Source organism: Marmota monax, unplaced genomic scaffold (assembly GCF_021218885.2).
Source record: "Marmota monax isolate L192 unplaced genomic scaffold, Marmota_monax_Labrador192_F-V1.1 WCK01_AAM20220418_F8-fsc00991, whole genome shotgun sequence".
Taxonomy (NCBI): domain Eukaryota; kingdom Metazoa; phylum Chordata; class Mammalia; order Rodentia; family Sciuridae; genus Marmota; species Marmota monax.
In genome coordinates this window covers 18,697-40,423 of record NW_026695159.1, presented here as the reverse complement: position 1 = coordinate 40,423, position 21,727 = coordinate 18,697, and the positions used below count along the sequence as shown (strand labels likewise).

At 40.8% G+C, this 21,727-nt stretch overlaps 1 pseudogene; it reads right to left on the bottom strand.

The window, feature by feature from the left end:
- Positions 1-16,818: 16,818 nt before the first annotated feature.
- LOC124081859 (transcription factor JunD-like) lies at positions 16,819-17,784 on the bottom strand (annotated as a pseudogene).
- Between the last annotated feature and the right edge of the window lie 3,943 nt (positions 17,785-21,727).

The window sequence follows — 21,727 nt, the reverse complement described above, 5'->3', positions numbered from 1 at the left end:
CTGGCTGTGTAGGACAAGCGCTGATGTCCCTGTGGTCAAAAATCTGGAGACATGAAACCTTGAGCATTTTGTAAAGGAGGAAGTTCAGCAATCCCAGGGGGAGAGAGTAGGGACTTGTCCTGGCTCTTCTTGCCACCAATGACCTCTCTGAACTCCCCGCACTTGCTCTGCTGAGCCACAAGTGGACCCTCAAACACACCAGTTCATCTCTGCCCCAGGGCCTTTGCACCTGCCAGGTTCTCTAGATGGACCTGTAACACTCTTCCCCAGTCACCCCAACTTCCTTCTCTGCTCTATTCTGACCCGGGGCCCTGGGATGACACTGAAGCTCACACACCTTACGTTCTATCCCTTTGTATTCTTAGCACCCACAGAAGTGCCTAGTGCTTAACAGCACCTTACTGACAAATGTCTGGAGTGAAAGGTGGGTGACATCAATGGCAGGGTGAGGGCCTTAGAAGCTTTCTGAATGTTTAACATGGTCATTTCTTACAAATCACTACCCTCTGATCTCTAGGAACTGGGTTGTTTCATGCACTAGTGTCACAGGGGGCGAGAGCCATGTGACGTCTGTACTGTCCACCTCCCTCCCAGCCTGGACTGTCCCCCACCTAAGGGAAGAAGGACCAACTGCACTCTCCACCCTAGGGGCCCTTCCACACCCCAATTTCCAGGTCACAAGCTGAGCCGTGGTGGCACTCCTGGTAGCAGGAAAGCCTTCCAGCTGAAAGCTACCTGTGCCTGCTCCACCCTCCTCTTGCCCATCCTGGGGGTGTCCCCGTGGCTCCACCATTTTGGCTCCTTACAGCACCACTCAAAGCCCCCCAGGTAAGATCTCTGCCCCAACCAGGTCCCAGAGGTGGCCAAGGGCAGCCACCTCCATGTCTCAGTTGTCCGTGGCCTTCATCTCTCCCTAAGTCCTAAGGCCCTCACTCTGATGGCACACTGGCTGGCTCAGGCTGGATGGCTGTGCCACCTTGCCAGCCATTTTCTCAGCCTGTCTCCCAGGGACAGCAAATCATTCCTTCAAAAACTGTCCCCTCACTCACCATCCTGCTCCAGAGCAAAGTGATCCTCTGGCTGGCTGCCACGGCCCAAGCCTTCGCTGACTGGTCCCCTGTGGCCACCACTGCTCCCACTCTTTTTGAAGGCAGCCCCCCCAAAGCCAGGAGGTCTTGGCAGACTCCTTAACTCCTACGCAGATTTCACTCCCACATCCACAGCTGGGGCCCAGCTGCTTTGCACCCCCAGATCCTCAATTCACCTTAGATTTTCTGAAATTCTAGGAAGAGTCTGGTGTCACCTTTGCCTACTCTTCTGTAAGTGTCGCCGACCCTCCTTCCTGAGGTCCAGTCTTTCCCATGGGATCTCTCAGGCACCCTGCAGGGACTCATCTGCAGTTTCCTCAATTTGATGACGTGGCACTGGAAGCCAAGAACCAGCTCCACAGTCAATTCCAAGAAAACACGAAAATGCACACAAATATTTTCCATGAGAGACTTCCCAGCAAAAAAACGATTCAGGGATCAGAGGCCAAAAGAAAAAGAAAAGAAAAAAAGTCAATTTCCCTCTCCTAAGAAGTCTCACATGTTTTTCAATTTTTATTTTATTAAGATTTGTAAGCCAGGTGTCATGGTGCCTGCCTGTAATTCCAGTGGCTCTGAAGGCTAAGGCAGGAGGATTGCAAATTGGAGGCTAACCTCAGCCAAATTGGGGCTCTAAGCAACTCAGCGAGACCCTGTCTCTGAGTAAAATGCAAAAGAGGGTTGGGGACGGGGCTCAGGGGTTAACTGTCCCTGAGTTCAATCCCCAGTGCCTTCCTCCCCAAATTGGCAATACTGCAGGTTGAACCCAGCAACAGTCATTCTACCCATAACTGTTTTGAGACAGGGTCTCATTTGCCAAGGCTGTCCTTGAACTTGTAATCATCGAACTAACTGCTCCTTGACTGAACAAGTGGTTTGGTGTAGAAATGTCATTTTTAGAATCTTATTCGCTAAGAACAACTGCTAAAATATGTGCAGATGATTGCCCAAGGATATTCACTTCGATGCTAACTGTGACTGAGAAAGGACTGAAATGTCCACCAGAAGACAATTGGCTAAAATCAACACTTCTTTATCCTTGCAGTGCAGGTTCCTGCTAAGAAATTTGAGGCAGGATTACTCTGTGGCATGTTAACTGTCCTTGAAATATTCTTATAAGACATGAAAGTTTAGATATCATTTTGATTGTAAGTGTTGTTGTTATTGTTGTTATTATTATTATTATTATTATTATTATTATTATTATTATTATTTGGTACTAGGGATTTAACTCAGGATCACTTAACCTCTGAGCCATGTCCCCAGCCCTTTTTCTATTTTATTTAGAGACAGGGTCTCACTGAGTTGCTTAGGGCCTCACTAAGTTGCTGAGGCTGGCCTCCAATTTGTGATCCTCCTGCCTTGGCCTCCTGAGCTGCTGGGATGACAGGCTTGAGCCTCTGCACTCAGCTATAATTTTAAACATTTGCACACTGAAAATTCAGAAGAAATGATTCTGAAACAGTCATTTTCCCACAGAAGAATACTCTGCATACATGAAAACTTCCTGCAGAGGTACCCAAAGGGAGGCAGGCCCTTACCTTGGTCGGTTTTGATGGTGGTGGGGTTGAAGGCCTTCCCCAGGATGGTTTCACAGATGTTGCTTGAGATGGAGAGGGAAAAGCCAGAGCCCAGGCCGTGCCCTTTATAATGAAGCTCATCCAAAAGGAGGACGATCAAGCCCACCACAAAGAACTGCAGAATTAAAATAAATTAATTAATAAAAGTGGACTCTGCGTTACTGGCCCCAGCGCCCTGGTTCCTTCCATCTTCAATGTCAGGGTTCTCTGCTATGAGGGCCAAATAGGAGACCCTTCTCAATCAGCCTCACGGGAATTCAGAAGCCAAAGCCAGGGTCTTTTGATTCTCTATTATTTATTTAAATCTATTTTTTAGTTGGAGGTGGACACAACATCTTTATTTTATTTTTATGGGGTGCTGAGGATGGAGCCCAAGGCCTCACATATGCCAGGTGAGCCTCTACCCCTGAGCCCCAGCCCCAATATTTATTTTTTGTTTCTTAATTGTTTTGGGGTTTGCAGGTGGACAGCATGCCTTTATTGATTTCAATATTTCTCGTTGTAGATGGGCGCAGTGTCTTTATTTGATTGATTTCTTTTTGGGTGGTGACCAGCCTCCAACCCAGGGCCTTACCCTGCTCAGGCCAGTGTTTAGCCTTGAGCCCAGCCCTGAGCCTGGCCTGGCCCCAGCTCTGGCTGAGTACTGATGAGGAGGAAGAGGGATGACAGGGTCACTCAGGAAGCGGGGTGAGAGTGGGGGTTCACCTGAGTGGTGATCAGAAGGCAGATCCCAGAACCCATCTTTGAGGGAGTCCCTGTCCATGCCTGTCATCACATCCATAATGGACTGGCCGATGGTGACAATCATGCCAAACACTAGGGTCCTAAGAAAATCTTGAGCAGAGTGTGGCAGGAACACAGATGACAAATACTGACACTGCCCACGGGAACCTTGGTGAGGAGTGTCCAACTGTCACACATCAAAGCACATGAGAACTCAGGCTTTCTAGTGAAAGCACCTTTCATCTTTTTTTGTGGCTTTAGGGATTGAACCTAGGGCCTTTCGGACGGTAGGCAAGTGCTTTACTAAACTTTAGACCAGTCATCCTAAATTCTTTTTTAAAAAAATGATCTTGAATACTTAATATGGAAAAACATTTTAAAAAAATTGTCAAGGGTAAGGAGAAAACTTCTGGGGCTGTAGCTCAGTGGTAGAGGCACTGAGTTCCATTTTTAGGTCTGCAAAAAAAATATTAAAAACAAAGAGAGAAAGAGAAAAAAAAAACACCCAATTTGGGCTTTAGAAAAATAATGCAAATTTTTTGTTTGTTTGTTTTGATTTTGGTACTGGGGATTGTACTCAGGGGCACTCAACCTCAGAACCTCATCCCCAGCCCTATTTTGGTTTTATTTAGAGACAGAGTCTCACTGAGCTGCTTAGGGCCTCGCTGTTGCTGAGGCTGGCTTTGACTCACAATCCTCCAGGATCAGCCTCCCGAACTGCTGGAATTAGAGGCGCGCACCACTGCACTAAGCCAAGTATATTTTAAAATGTCAAAAATAAAAATTAAAAAAAAGAAAACCACTTATTAGTGCTTTAGAAGGATAATGCATTAATTTAAGGCATTGAATAATAAATGCATTACTTAATATTTAATAATGCATTACTTAATTCATTAATGATTAATGCATTAATACATAAATATATTCTACAATCTTGATTTGTGTCTGAAACTCACAATTTAAGTTAGATGGATTTCTCACTGAATTATTTAACCTACTAACTTAAGATCTCTAAGACATGCTGTATGGAATATAGCAGAGTAGAAAATTGTAAATATTGTTTTCTAAATAGCACATTCCAGTTACCAGAGGCTAGGCTTGGCTGACTCTGAGGCTGGTCCCCATTATTGGGGCTGCCTATCATTTGATACAGCCAATACTCTTAACCTAGTTTAACAGCATGTAGAAACTGAGACTCCAGAACTATTATCTAAATTTCTTCCACATCAAAAAAAAAAAATAATAACCAACAGCAGAGCTGGACTGAGAGGATCACCTTTTTGCTCATTAAATCCTTTTAAATACAGAAGAAAAATAGCACTTGCTAAATAACTACCATGTGTTAGGCACTGTGAGAGTGGTTATTTAATTTAATCCTTTTTTTTGATACTGAGGACTGAGCAGACATGCTTCACCCCTGAGTCTCATCCCCAGCCATTTTTTATTTTATTTAGAAACAGGGTCTCATTGAGTTGCTTAGGGCCTCACTAAGTTGCTGAGGTTGGCCTCCAAATAGTGATCCTTCTGCCTCAGCCTCCAAAGCTGCTCTAATTAGAGGCATACTCCACAGCATCTGGCTTTGATTGAATTCTTATGACAGCTCTGAAGTAGATGTCACCTCCTTTGTGAGGTACGGAAATCATGGCTGGTGAAGGGGTGACCTCCATGCACTGATCCTTCAAGTGCATCCTCTGGGGCATTCCTGCCCTCCCCTGCCCTGCCTGGCCTTCCCCCATACCCAGCACCTCCCAGAAGTGCTCTCTCACTAACAGGCCATGGAGCACCTACAGGGTCAGCAGGCAAAGCACGCAGGCCAAACTGGGCTGTTTTAATGCCCCCAATTTTAGAGCCAATTCAAATTCTCAACTAGACACCAGAAATGTACCCATGATCTTTCTTAAACTTCTGGGCTCCCATTGAAGAGGGCTTGGTCTTTTGGGGTGTCACCCACTTCAATCATCTTGGTGCAAGCCAAGAGTGCATGATGAGGCCCAAGGTGACCATTGCAGAGATACCCAGCTCCATGAGTGTGCCTAAGGAAATGGGCAGCCACAAAGCCCCTGTGAGCTCAAGAAAGCAAGACATTATTTAATAAAATGAACCTACAGAATTGAATGTGACCCCTTCTCCACATTGGATGGGCTTCAGGTTGCTGGCAGCAATTATAGCATAACCCCCCAAAACCAAAGATAAGAACACAACTGAGTCCCTCTGTTGAGCCCACCAGACCCCATGTCATTCTGTTTGGAAAGTCACATACCCCTCAAGAGCCTGCTGCATTCCCACCCCCATGGACAGATCTATTCTGGCTGGACAGAGGACAGAGAGGCCTGTCCTTCATCAGTTCATAAAACTGGAGAACATTCCAATCATTTCCTGAGTCTGCAGATGGGGCTGGCACATTTGGATCTAGTTGGGAATCAACCTTCCCTTTCCATCATGTTCAGATGAGCTCTGATTCTGAGTGATTCTTTGGAACCCCATTTTTAAACCGTGTCCATCAAATGCACCATCAACATACACAAGAAAATCGTTTCTAGACCCACAGGTGACTGGTTAGATTCGACCCTCCACTGTCACTCGTGGTTTTGATCCATATATTTCACCTGTAGATAAGAAAAAGATGCAGCTGAGAAACCAATAGAGAGTTCTAGAGAGTGTTCTATGTGGACTCACCATCTCATTTCAAGGATTTCAAACACTCTAGTTTTTTTAAGTTTTCAGAAATTCTCAAGCAGAGACTTATCTTGCTCTTCCAGGTTTTGTATTGCATTCAAACCCAATTCTAAAGAAGATGGTGTTGCCCAGGCTGAATGCACCGTTGATCAGGCTATTTGATGTGGCACATGCAGACTTTCCAGGACACAGAGCTGCCCATTCTCTGAGCTCCACAGAAAGGCTGTAATTCAACTAAATGGTGCTGGTCCAGCAGAGAAGAGGCAGAGTGAGTCCTCCCTCTGTTGGAGGCCAGAATCCCTCACATCCAGTAGAAAGGGTCCACAGAATCTGAGGCCATAATACCAAACAAAGGATCTGTAAACAAGTAGAAACCAAAGGAGTGGCACATGGTTCCCCCCTCTCCCCCTTGCCCCAACAACAGCACAGGAGACCGGATTGACCTGACTGGAGACTAAGAAGATGAAAAGGGGGATGGCTCTCCACAGCACCTTCTCCTTCAACTGGATCTGCAGAAGAGGTAGAATCAGAGGACATGAAGTTTCCCAGTAAGTCATTAAAAATAGAGTCCCAGAGACACTTTCTCTGATCACCAAGAAAGGCCAAGTTGGGCTGGAGACACAGCTCCATGAGGAAGAGCTTGCCGAGCATGCATGATGTTCTGGGTTTAGTCTCCAACAGACAACCTCCCCCCAAAAAGTGAAGAAACCAAACCATGCACCAAGCAGAGTCCTGAAAGGTGAGTCTCATGCTTTCTGTGGACAAAGCCAATGCGAAGATGTCCGTAGGTGTCACGTCTGGGAATGCTCATATTATACAGCATCATGATCTTCCCACTGCTTAAGTGAGTTCAATGGCAAAGCTGTACTCTTAACCATTGATATGAACAGTTTAGATCCTCAAGGAGGGGCAAGAGGAAGGCAAATTCAAAGACAGCCTCAGCAAAAGTAAGGCACTGAGCCACTCTATGGGACCCTGTCTCTCAATAAAAAACAAACTAGGTCTGGAGACATCTCTCAGTGAGTGGTTGCTACTGAGTTCAATACTAGGGATAAGTAAGTAAGTAAGTAAGTAAGTAAATAAATAAATAAATAAATTCTTTCTGTTGTTTATATTTTTAAAATAATATTTAATCTTTATTTTATTTACCTCTTCTCTGATGTTTAGTATTTTTTCTTCTACTAGTTTTGGGTCAGGCATGTTCTTGATTTTCTACCTCTTTGAAGTGGAAGTCTTGGTTGTTTTCTTTTTTGATGTAGGTATGTACTGATCTAATCTTCTTAAAATTGCCTCTGCTCTATGCTATAGGGTTTTTTATTTTGTGTTTCTATCATCCTTTTTCTCAAGAATCTTTAAAAATTTCCATTCTATTTATTCATTGACTCCTGGCTATTTGAGAGCTTGTTGTTACATTTGCAGACGTGCAGGATGTTTCTGAAGTTCCACCTATTGTAGGTTTCCAGTTTTATTACATTGTGTTCAGAAAAAAAGTTATTTCAAATGATTTTTAGCTTCTAAAATTTGTTAAGGTTTGTTTTATGACTTAATCTGTTGTCTATTCTGGAGAATGTTGTTGGTACTGTTGTGAAGAATTTGTCTTCTTTTGGTTTTTGTCGGAAAGTTCAGTTAAGCCTATCTGCTCTTCAGTGTACTTTAAATCCTGTGTAAAGAAAGAAGAAGAGACAGAAGCAAGGTGCAGAGGCAGAATGATGGGATGGTAGAAAGTCTCCTTGTCCAAGCTGCCAGCTTTACTTATAGTAGTAGGTTACCTTATGGCACTGGCATCAGTAGTACACTGTTGTTCATTGTGCCATTAGACTACAGATTTAGCAACATTATGCAGCTTCTTAGATAGTTACATACTAAGGTTGCAATAGGAGACTTGTGTGGCTCTCAAGTAAGTCCATTGTTTAAAGTTACTATTATGTGGACAGCTTCAGGTGCAGCAGAGCTTGGCAAAACAATGTGGTTGTCTAAAAAGAGAGTCCCTCTCCAAAAGCTAAGTGCCTAAGGTCAAGGTTGAGGCTGATAAGATTCTAGCAAAGAGCTTCCTCATGCAAGGCATTGCCACAACAGCTAGGTATTGCACATGTATTAGTTATCTTGCTGGTTTCTGAAAGAAACTGCAGAATATTCCAAACATAGGAAACAGGGTGCCTGTTACCTCCTGGGAGTTTGCTCACCAGAGGAATGCTGTCCTTATATTTCTATGGTCAAAACACTTACAATCCTGTGTCTCTTTTTTGATGTTTTTGGATGAAAGATCCATCCATTTTTCAAACTTAGAAGTCCTCTATTAATATACATTGAAGTCTCTCTCTCCATTTAGATGAAGTAGTGTCTGTCTTATGTCTATGTGTTGTAGTATTATGTGATTTTATATTTATACTTATATTTTCTTGCTTAATTGAAACCATTTGTCATTATATAACGACTTTAGTCTATTTTTACTTTTGGTATTAAGGTCTATTTTTTGTGATTTAAGAAAAGCTACTTCTAGTTTTTATTTCCATTTTCTTGAGATATCTTTCTTTTATTCTTCACTTTTATCCTATGTGTTTTTTTAGAGGTGAAATGATATTCTTCTAGGCAAAATATAGATTTTTTTGTTCTATGTATTATAGAACTTTATGTCTTTTTACTGGAGAATTTACCCCATTAAGGTGGTCCTTGACAGGTGAATATTTACTAGTGCCATTTTGGTTAATGTTTACTCCTTGTGCTGTGTGACCATTCTTCCTCTCTTACTGTCTTCTATTTTTGTTATCTTGTAATACATAGATTTGTATCACAACTCTTTGAGAGTTGAAAATTAAATGAATATGTAAATCTAATTGATATAGCATGTGCACAATCAAATAATTAAAAGGTCTGAAGAGGCTTAGGCTTTTTACCTGTGACAATGTCTACCCTCCTGACAAATACTATTTACTCTTTTATGTTTGCTTTTTTCTTTGCATATTATTATTATTATTATTATTATTATTATATTATCATTTTACTAATCTTTATACATCTTAATACTATGCTTTAAAGAAATATGCATTTATTTAAAATATGTTATAAGTAAATAACAATGGTTATTTAGGGATCAGAACACTAACCTATAAATCAGTTGAAATAAGAAAAATCTTATTTTAAAGCTTTATATATCAAAACAATAACATTGATATAAGAAGAAATGAACGTTTTGGTTATTGGAGTAACTGGATATGATTGAACAGTTAAAAGAATTTTTTGTAATTTGATTGAATTCCAACTGCATTAAAAACTAAAGTCAGCCAAGTGTGGTGGTTCACACCTGTAATCACAGCACTTCAGCTGGCTAAGGCAGGAGAATTACTTGGTATTAAGGTGTAATTTTTGTGACATAAGAATAGCTACTTCTGTTTAATTTTTGTTTCCATTTGCTTGAGATAACTTTCTCTTATTCTTCACTTTTGTCCTATGTGTTTCTTTTGGAGGTGAATTGAGATTCTTCTAGGCAAAATATAAATGGTTTTTATTCTGTCAAAAATCAGTACCTTGTGGTGGTTGATGCTTTTGGAAGTGCAAGGATCTCACATTAGATTTCTTGGTTCCTCTTAAGTAGAAGGGAATGGGGGACTTGACATCTCTTGGAATCCTAGCATGCAGAGCATGAGGTCACAGCTACAGGGTGTGATGATCACCCCCAACTCTCTGCCCAGCCAGCTGTCTCTGCACAGTGTTGACTTAGATGAGCCATTTGGAATTGGAGTCATACTGGGGATGCTGGGATTTTGATTTCTCCTTATGTAGCTTAAAATTTTTATAATGAACACCAATCCTTAGAAATAAAAATATTAAAGACTATTGAGGGGAAATGTCCACTAGGTGTTCATCTAGCTGTTCCATCCAGTGGGACAGAGAACTGCAGGATGGGGACCCATGAAGGGACCCCTTGACAAGCATCTTCAGAGCCTCAGACAGTGGTCCAAGCCCAGGCATTGGAGTCAATGGCTTGATTTTATATAAGTCTGTCTATATACATGTTTGTGTGTTTGTGATTTTTACAAAATCTTTTCATAAAATAAGTTATAGATGACCGAATCACACAAGATGTTCCTGAGAGACAGACTAAACCTTCCCTGTGTTCTTTCACTTTTCAGTTAACCATTTAATAGAAGGAGAGGAGAAGCTAACACCAAATGGCGGTGAGGAGGGGCAGCTGCACTGGCTAGTTGCAGAGGTGCTGCATGGCCTGGTGAGGACCGGCCGGCAGCTGCCTCCTTCTTCTCAGCTCAGGTGTGTAGTGTAAGCCCACTGGGAGACACAGCCTGATTCATGCCTCATGAACCATGATGTGCTGGCTGTCTTAATCAGCATTGAGTTTTGGTTCCATGGCCAATGGCTAAATATTAACAAAAAGCAACTGGGTTCATCAAATTGATTGACAGGGTGGCCCTCCCCTGTTTCATTAGTGATTGCTTCCATTTGGATCTGGGTGGTCCCTAGAGGCCAGGTGTTGATGGGGTTCCTAGTCTGGTGTTGATGAGGTGGGGAACCTTTGGGGACTTTGCAGAAGATTCTAGATCATGGGCCTTGAGGGAGGCTGCAGGAAGCCAGCTCCCTCCTCTTCTTTGTTCAGGGAAAGAGTGAGTGGACATTTTCTCTACCCCACGCTCCCTGCCACAGGGTGCTAACTCACCACAAGCCCCCAAACCTGACCACAGTCTAAATCCTCAAAAACTATATGCTAACAAACCCCTTCTCTCTGCAAGTTGATGTCTCAAGTGTTTGTTCCAGCAATGGAAGCCAACGAACTGTCACCATGTTGTCTGGACTACAGCAGCAAAGAAAAACCCAGAAGGGAGCTGAGGATGGATTCCAGATTTCCAAACATGGTCATATTTCCCAGCGCACGTTGCACCAGGGCAACAGCATGGGGAGGGCCTGTCCTCTGCAGAAAGCCTGGGCTTTGCTTCCCCTCTTTTCTGTGGACAACAGAGCCTCCCTCTGCCCCAACCACAGTGCTCAGAAAAGGAGGGCTTTGAACTATGGGTCCTGGTGGCTCACCTCCTGAGGTCTAGGTCCAACAGCCAGACAAGGCAGGGAAACACTTGCCCCCACTGGCCAAAGGCACGTGGCTTCCATGCAGAGAGCCATGTCCTCTGTCTTGTTCCCTTGGCTTCAGATTATGTGTTCTGAGCCTTTCCAATTTGCTTCTTTTTACAATCTTTTCTCTTTTGGCAATGCAACCATTTGTCTTCTGGTTTCATCTTTATTACTCACATTCCGTCAGGATGAGTATTCATTACAATATTTTAAATTAAGACCTACACTGCCCTCCTAGCTGTGTGCATCAGGGCTCCCCACACAACACGTGTAATTCTTATCACAGGATTTCAGGCAGTTTGTACATGATATTCTATTAAAATCTCAGTTCCACTCAAGGTTGTCACAACCCAGGGATCACAGCTTCCTTCCGGATGATGTCCTGAGATACATTCACACATTCCTGTTAGCAGCAAGTTTCCTCCACAGGCCTGTGTTTCACATCTCATTTGATATAAAAATGCAACAGAAGGCATAAAAAGAAGCAGTTATTTATTTACATTATGGAATGGATTCTAGAGGGATACTAGATAAGCATAAATTATCACACCATAGCCACAATCCCTGCCCTTCTTCAGCCCGGGGGAGGAGGGTGAGGCCAGGAGCTGTCAATCACACAGCTGTTTCTCAGTCACTTCTAAGAATTGCAGACTTTGCTCTTAGAAAACAACAGTGACAACCACCTCCAAGAACTTGTGTGGTTCTCTGCATTTGAAACATTACCATTTGACCAAATATTTCAACAAAATTCCCTCTGAATGGAACCTGGACACCATCACCTACCTAGTGTCCCAGGATGCAGGGACAGATGGCACCCACAGCATGCTCTGCGGGTATCAGGACCCCTGACACTGTGGTGACTGTCTGGCTCATTCTCACTCAAGTCCCCATCAGAGTTCATGGCCCCCCAGATCCCCTCCCACATTCCATCCAAGGCCTTCAGCTGAGGTTGATGGGAACCCCTGACTTCAGGGTGGGCTATGGTAGTTGCTTAGGGCATCACATGTCATAGTTATATCCCCAGGGCCAGGGATGACCAGGATTTGTGCTGGGCCTGTCTGGGAAGAAAAGCTTCTATCAGAGTGACCACATCAGCAGATGGATGCAGATGTAGTCAGTTTCCATCCTCCTCCTCCAGGGTGCAGAGCACCTGAGAGGAATACAACCATGGGAAGATGGGGACAGACTCTGAGGAGAAGGTTGGAGCCCCAATCTAACACTCCTTTTGCCTGTCCACGATGAACTCAACCTGCCTGTTAATTAAAACAATCAAAGAAGGCTTGGTGGTTTTCCTAGCCTCAAACATGCCTGGCCTAGGACTGGCCCTCAACAATAAAATTTGCACTGAAAATTAATAATTTCCAACAACATTGTTTTTCTTTTGTTTCTTTTCTTTTCTTTCTCTCTTTCTTTTTTTGTATATTTTTTTTTGTGAAGTGGTGCTGGAGTTTTCCTACAAAAATCAAGAAAATCTATTTCTACAATTTTCATGATCTTTTTAGAGAATAGTGAACATAAGCCCTTAGTGAATAAACTAATACGTTATTAAAAAGATGTTTATACATCAATAAAAATGATTATTTATCACTCTGCTCCATAGGTAGTAATTCTTTGAATACTAAGGAAAATATGTTCTAAACTTATTTCACTACAAATAATCATGAGAAAATTATCTGAGATTTTTTAAAGTCCACCTAACTTCCAGTATGCTACCTATAAAATGAGATTACTTTTTTTTTTCTTACCCAACAAATCTCTGGTTGAAATAAATGAAGATAGTCCAAGTAAAGAGGTATACTGATACACATTAAGGGGCAGATAAATTGTGGGTGATATTACTTAGAAACACAGTCCTATTGATCAGATAAATACTAGGCATTTGATGAGACTGAAAATTCCACATTCTTTCTCCATATTTTCTTTATAACTTAATCCTTCCCATGTAGATCTTTCATTTCTGAGCTATGGTAGTTACTAACACTATCCTACCAGAAATAGATAACAGGGTCCATGAGTCATTTCTGTCCAGATCAAGTTCCATTATGCTCACAACAATATTTAGTAGAGTTTGGATTGACCAGGGCCAGTCAGGGCCTTCTTTTACATTTCTCAGCCAAGGTTAACAGAAAAGAGGTTCTCATTTTGGTTCCTAGAATGGGAAAGAGAAAATCCTGCATGATTGGCATCTACAGTTCATTTTTTTCACAGCTCTTAAACTACCTGCTCATGGCTAAGCTGAACTGTACAGTAGCTGAAGAAATTATCTTCAAGCACAGATTGGTTCATAATGACAATGTATATCTGCTAAATATTCAATTTGATGAGGTCAAGAGAATCAGAAGATGGACTACAATGGGAAGGGGTAATTGGAAGAAAAGCTGGCTTCCTCAGAAAGAAGGTGCTTTAACCTGTCTTCATTCCCAAATGAGAAAAAACATTAGTCAAATGTGTTCCTTCCTTTCTCTCTTCTCTACTTTCTTCCTTTCTCATTTTATTGGTTATTTCCTTCTTATCTCTCACTCTCCATCCCTTCTTTGATTTCTTTCTAAGAGAAGATGTCTCAGTTTACTCTTCATATTTACTTCTCACAAACTAGTCATTTGGAAAATAAAGCTCTATGGGAGCCATATACATTTATATTAGGTATCGTTACTCTGAATTTTTTTTAGTTGAAAAACTTGAAAAATATATTTTAAGCATATACACACTCACATAAAACATTAGTGTTTTTTGTTTAATTTAATTTCTTATACAACAAATCATACATGTCCAGGGTCTAGTGAGAAGCCTTAGATTGTTTTGCTAGGAATACAACCAAAAACAAACAAACAAACAAAAATGATAACAGTAATAAAGTCCAAATTATTTTCTATTACATTACTGACTTTTCTGTAATAAGAGCAGTTTATAATAATTTAGAGAAAGTTATTTTATCTTTTCCTGATAAGTATTCAAGCTTTCAAAGGAATTTTCACTGATTTTCTTCACCCAAATATCAAAAGATGATTTTGTTCACTGAAACTTTAAAGAAAAAATGCATTTCAAAGACATTTTAAATTCATTCAATGAATAACAACAGACTTTGGATGTTCAGGTAAAGTAAGCATTTTCTATAGATTTTTTTTTTAATTTTAAAAGAAAAAGGTAATTGGATCATCAGAGTACAGCTTTGCTCCAAATATCTGAATCCACACATTGATGTCAGGATGGCCAAAGCTGGGGAAAAAATGAAATTTTTCTTGAAGAAACTCAAAGCCCTGGCTACCTATTTCTTTGTATTCATGTGTCTTTCAGGCACTGAGGGACTATTCTGGAAGAGGCAGCAGAGTTAATGAATATTGCAGCATTATTCAAAGTGTAGCCACTTATCTGAAAAGACTTTCTGTTATTACTGAGTTTATTCATGGGAAATAGTCATTTTTCTTCTTGGTCATAGATGTGTCAAAAACAGTTTAACAAGTTGAACTTGACAGTTTTTTCTACCACAGCCTGGTTTATTAGTTTCCCTTGAAATGAAGCATTTTATTAAATTTATTAAAAATATGTGTGTAAACTATTATGTTCTACTCTGTCCTCAGCAGCAAGAGAACTGATGATCTATTTGCTTAACTTTGTTTCTTTCTACAAAACATCTCTAGGCTTCACATTTGGGTTTCCAGCTAAATTCAGCATGATGTTTATGATAGGGCTCCTTTTATTTCCCTATTTCTTAACACTGAAATAGTATCTTATATTCTCCTACTCTACAAATACCTAAATATCTTAGTGTAGTAATTATCCCAATACACACAAACACACACACACACACACACAAACACACACACATGAAAAAATGTTGATTCCACCTTTCGTGGAACTTAGCTTTTAATTCAGAATTATTTCATAATCTTCTTCCTGCTCTCATGGGGGCTCTGTCACTTCCCTTGACTGATCCTCTTATGTTTCATTTATTTCAAAGGTTTTCACATTTATTTCAGGAGAATTATGTCAAGAGTATGAATGACATTACACTCCATTAGCAATAAATTTGATAATATTGGAGAGTTAGAGTGTTAAAATATTTTATCCCATCATTCCATACTTCCATGTAGAAACTCTGATAGAAATTATAGCTACTTTAAGTATTGTATGGATCAAAAACTTAAGATATGGGCTAAAAATTTTGAGTAAAATACCCAAATTGAAGTCATGGCTGTGTTATTTAATGAAGTTTTAACAAGTGACCACAAAACACTGGACACACACACACACACACACACACACACACTTGTTTAAAGAAAGGAATCTTGGAGGTGTCAGTCCTCTTCCGGGGAAAACAAAAAAATGTTTAAAAAAATATTGTTATTGAGGACTAACATTTGTCAAAGCAGGCTAATGTTAAGGTAGGCATTTCTCCTCTAAAGCATGAAGTCTTGAGTGTACTACATTAATTCTCTCAAGGAAGGGTTTATCACCAGCCTAACAACTAAGAAAAAAAAAAACATTATCAGAAGAATTCTCAGCCCAGTTCTACAAGAAATTGAAAAAAGAATGAACACCAATTTGTCTAAAATTATTTTATGAAATAGAAAATAGCAAAACCTTCTAACCTCATTCTATGAAACTAATGTCAACCTGATGCAAAAACCAGACAAAGACACATCAAGGAAAGAACATTTCAGACCAGTATTCCTGATGAACAGAGATGTAATAATTCTCAATAAAATTATGGCAAACAGCATACAAAATCATATTAAAAAAGATTGTACAACATGATCAGTGGGCTTTGTCCCAGGGATGCAGGGTTGGTTAAACACATGGAAATCAATAAACATTTTTTAAGTAAATAGATATAAAGACAAGAATCAAAAAAAAAAATATCTCAACAAATGCAGAAAAAGCATTTGACTAAATACATGGTCCAAACACTAGAAAACTATATATAATAGAAAAATATCTTAACACTACAAAAGCTGTTTATGGTAAACACAAGGGAAATCTTCTTCTTCTTCTTCTTCTTCTTCTTCTTCTTCTTCTTCTTCTTTTTTTTTTTTTTTTTTTTTTTGAGTAAGGAGATTTTACTGAAAACAGAAAACCAAAACCAGACAAAGGATTACAAACAGGAATGTGGACTCCTAGCAAAACAAAAACAAAAACAAAGAACAAAAAGTGTCCAAAGGACAAAAGGGGGTAGCAGCGAGAGTAAGGAAAAGGGTGATTTTTTTTTCTGCTTCCCATTTCTTTTAAAAAAGCCAACACAAAGAAACACAGGCACACACAACCCTTTGTTCCCGAGTAGAAACAAAAATACGGAAGAATCGAAAACTCTGTTCTTCTTTCTTCCAAAGGCAAAAAAAAAAAAAAAAAAAGTATAAGAAAAGGCAGGCTGAAGGCTGTGCCGCACAGAGCCCCTTCTGCAGCAGTGTGTAGAAGGGGCGGCTAGGCCCTGGGTTTGTGTGACACCTGGCGGCAGCGCGGGGAACAGAGGCAGTACGAGGGGGTGTCATGCGCTCGCCCCCAACCTCCCAGAAGCAGGGGGTCCAGCTTGTCAAGTCCAAGGCGCCCTCTCCAAGTCCTGGGCACCCTCTTGGAGGGGGTCGCCAGGGCAGCACCATACCAACTCCTGGGAGCTCAATCCCCGCCCCCTGCAAGCCCGCCCCTCAAGAGGAGGCGGGCGAGGATGCGCCCTGTGCTTGGGCTCAGTACCAGGGCACCTAGTACTGGGGTAGAAGCTGGCGGCTGCTATTGACATGGCTGAGGACTTTCTGCTTGAGTTGCGCCACCTGCTTGGGCAGCAGGCTCCTGGAGGACGCCAGTTCCGTGTTCTGGCTCTTGAGCTCTTCACTTTCTCCTCCAGGTGAGAGATGCTCCAGCTTGCCCTTGGGGCACTTGGAGGCTGCGATATTGTTGAGCAGCTGCTTCGGCTCAGCCTTTATGAGCTCCTGCATGTCCATGTCCATTGGCGACAGCAGGCTCTCTCCGAAGCTTGGCAAGGTGGGCACCATCTGTGGCTTTCCTTGAGCACAGCTAGGCACAGCGGCCCCAGTAAATCACTGGGTGGCAGCGGCTGTGGGAAGGGAACGGGCTAGGAGGAGAAGGCGACAGTGGCAGCATCCCCAGCACCCACGGCGCCATCCTTGTAGTGGCTCAGGTTTAGGAAGACTTGTGCCAGCTGGGAGAGTGGCGCCGATGCCGTGCCAGAGGGTCCTCCTGCGAGGCTGCAGCAGCAGCTGGGCTGCACCCAGCCAAGCTGGTGCTGCTTGTTCAAATCCTCCAGGGCCTTGACAAAGTCCTCGGTGAACTCCTGCTTCTCCCTGGCCACCATCTTGGGTAGAAAAACTGCGTGCTCCTCAGCGTGGTTGTGACCAGCCCGTTGGTCTGGATGGTTGGTCAGCGTGGTTGGACCAGCCCCAGGTCGGGCTGGAGAGCAGGCTGTCGTGGCGACTGCTGGGGGTGCAGTCTGCGCAGGGGGGCCAGAGGTGGCGCCACCACCATTTGTTTGCTCAGGCTCACAGTCAGCTGTCATTCTTCACCACTCTGCCTGCGACGCTGTTTGGGGCGCCCCAGGGACAAGCAAAGTTGCTGCTGCTGCCACTGACGCCATTGCTCAGGCTGCTCAGCGCCTCATCACCTTAGAAGGGTGTTTCCAGCCTCTGCATCACCATTGCGCCCGGTGCGGGAGGACTGTCCATGGCCTCCCTGGGGGCTCGCTCCCCTCCCCTGCCCATTCAGCCCTGTGCCCACCCAGGCAGTGGCCGCTGCGCCTGGGCTTTCTGTGGCGGCTCCTCAGAAACATTATTCTTAAGGGAGAAAAAATAAAAGCATTTCCTCTAAAATTCAAAAAAAAGGCAAAGGATGCCTTTTTTTTGCCACTTCAATTCAACACCATCCTTGAAGCTCTATCCAAAACCTATGTTTCTATTCATTTATCTTTAATAAATAAATGAATAGATAAATGAATAGAAACATAGGAAATCAAACTATCACTATTTACAAATGACATGATTCTATATTTACAAAATCCAAAAAATTTCATTTGAAAATTTTCTTGTCTAATAAATTCAGCAAAATAGCCGAATATAAAATAAACACCGATAAACCAAATTAATTTCTATACTCAAGCAATGAATTCAGTGTAATAAAAATTAGGAAAACCACCCCATTAACAGTGGCCTCAAAAAAGAAAAAGAAAGAATAAAATAAAATACTTTTGAATCAATCTAAAAAAGAGGTAAAAATACCTCTACAATGAAAACCACAGAACACTAAAGATAGAAATTGAAGATCTCCCATGCTCTTGGTAGGAAGAATGATCATAGTCAAAACGGCAATACTAACAAAATACTTATACAGATTCAGTGCAATTCCTTTTAAAAGTCCAATGACACTCTTCATAAAACTAGAAAAAGCAATCGTGAAATTCATTTAAAAAATAGGAGAGCCCCAATAGTCATTCTCAACAAGCAATTCTCAACAAAATGATTGAATCAATAGACATCACAATACTAGACCTTAAACTATACTACAGAGAAATAATTAAAAAAAGAAAGAAAGAAAGAAAAAGGAAACCCAATATCAAAATACATATAGACCAATCCATACTAGACAAAGGTGACCAAAACATAAATTGGAGAAAAGATAGCCTCTTCTACAATTGGTGCTGGGAAAACTGGAAATCCGTATGTAGAAAGATGAAATATCCTGCTATACAACACAAGCAGATGAAGTTGCTATTTTTTCAATCTAAAATAGAAAAAAAGAAAGAAGAGCATATGTTTGTGAGCAAAATATACAAAGAAAACACAAAAGAAACACTTTACAACATTGCTTTAGGAAATGGTCCTTTGGTTATGACATTAAAAGGACAGGGAAGAGAACCATAAGCAGACAAGTATAATTCCACTAAACCAAAAGCTTCTGCACAGCATAGTAAAGCATGAACAGGGAAAAGATTCAACTGTTGGAATGAGAGAAATTACTTACACATCACCTGAGAAGAGTATAAAGTCTGAAACACAAAATAATCTCTATGAAAAACCATTAAGTGAGCTGGGTACAGTGGGACATACCTTGAATACCAGTGGTTTGAGAAGCTGAGGTGGGAGGAACACAAGTAAAAAACCAGCCTCATCAAGTTAGCCAGGCCCTAAGCAACTGAATGAGACCATGTGTCTAAATTTATATATATATATATATATATATATATATATATATATATATATATATATATATACATACACACACACACACACACACAGAGAGAGAGAGAGAAGCATGTTGTTTGCAAAGAAATGTGGTTAGGGTGAAATGGGGTGCTACTCTTCAATGGATATAAAATTTTAATTGCATAAAATAAACAACTTCTAGATATTTGCAGCAAAATTCTGTACTTACACTTTACAATAGTATAATGTTCACTTATATGTTTTCAGAGTACATGTATCCTACTTAGTGTTCTTACTATTGTGCAAGGGAGGAAGGGAGGATACAAGGGACTGAGGGAGGGAAGGATGATGGAGAGAGAGGAGGAGGCAGAAGTCAGGGAAAGGAGGTCTAGCCCCATGATGCTCTTCCTACACAGTCAGGATAACTGCTCAAAGTGGACCTGTCCTTGATTGAATATTCTGCAGTTGTTATCATAATTTTATTGATTTTACCTTACTACTTATTTTTCATAAGTAAATTCCAAGAAGGCAGTGGACCACAGGTATAAACACAGCATATAAATGTAACCTGCAGGTATAGTGCATTTGACCACCTCATGAACACTGAGTTTTCATTCCCATTATCCCAAATTCCAGCAGGCAAGGAAATATGGTAGCTAAGAGAGAGTTGAGTATAATGTGACCATGTCTTATTCACCAGTAAGTAAAAAAAGGGAGCATGATGAAACCTGGGGAGGCCACACCTTAATGTTCAACCAGAATTAGATTCAAATGCAGAAAGAAGACAGCTTTGTCACTCAAAGTACTTCACTGTGTTAACCCACCTCTCCAGCTGAGAATATGAAGGGAAAGGAAAAGTAGGGTGATCCACAGTCATTTTTCTTCCAGTTCTTTCAAACTCATTAACAAACTAGCTGGAGAAATTGTTCACAGTTATCAAGTTGTATTAAAAACAATTGCACTGGTTCTGTGTAACATTCACTGCTTTGGTATTAATGAACACAACATGGATATGTAAGTTTTCCAATGTGACTTGCTCGTAAGTTTGCATATAGAATTGATATGGCATACACAAAGATGAATGTTAGAAGTCTTGATAAAAATTTAAAATTCTGTAATAATGACAATTAAAAGAAACACAAAATTTACCATGACATGTGAAGAGATCACAGAAGAAAGAAATAGATTTCTGTGGCATGATGTCAATTGTAGAGGTCACCTGATTTTATACAGGGAGTCAAAGTTTTCATTTTGCATTGGGCCTGACAAATTACACAAGTTTCCCTAAAAATACCAGTAAAAATGTGTATACTTCCCTGGAGAAAATGATGATTCTAGGATCTGGTAAGATAAATTAAAAAATGAACCTGAATATAGTAGGAGAAAAAGAAGGAAGAGTAAGAGGAGAGTCTCCCAAGATGGCCCACATGTGGATTCCTGACAAATGACATGAGAATTAAAGTAAAAGATCCTGAAAGAGTGAAAGCTGGAAAAATATGAGCAATAAAATAAAAACCATTATCAGTAAATTATAAGTGAAAGCAACAAATGAATATATATTTACTGATAAAACATAATTGACTTCATTGATAATAAGTGATGGGAACAGACAAATATTTCATATAGAAGTGTTCAAAACAATGCAGGAGAATAGCATCCCCTCCTGCATGTGGAGTTTAGTATCCTTGTCTTTTATGGGTGGGCAGATTCAGTGGCTTGATTGCAACAAATAGTGAAGGAATAAGGAAAATATTACATTCCCAAAGGATGAAGCTGGCACAAACTGACAATGGATGGAATGTAGCACTTCAAATATTTCAGTGACCATCAGATAACCTCTATATACTTTGAGAACAAGGCATTTCAAATGCATACTATTCCTTCCAAAATTATTTAATATGTTCTCTTTATAGGTGACTAAAAATAACCATTATCACAAGCAGGAAACAAAACAAAAGTATACTCTCTCCCTCAGTGTTGAGTGCCTACCTTTCAGTGATCAAATAGAATAATTAGTTTTAATTCATTTTTAATTAACAAATATTTATTGCACATGTTAATGGAATTGAACATAATATTTCCAAATGCAAGGCACACAGTTATCATATCTAATTATCTATCTTCTACTTTCATCCCTTGCCCTGTCCCAGCACCCTTCCTACTCTCCAGAAATTACTATGGGGCTTCTATATTACTTCTAAAACATCAACTCTAGGGTGTAGGTGGCAAACATGGTAATAGAAAACAATTTCTGCAGCTACAAACATTTGCAGAAATAAACTCTTCCTATATCTCAGAGGCCATTAATGTTAACACCTGGCTGAGTCTCCCTTTATCTCATTGTACACAATCAGAAAAATGATCTCCAGCTATTGCCTTCACTATGCTGACCTTAATTTTTCCATAAATCTTCCATTTGGCTTCCCACCACCTGAGGACAGGG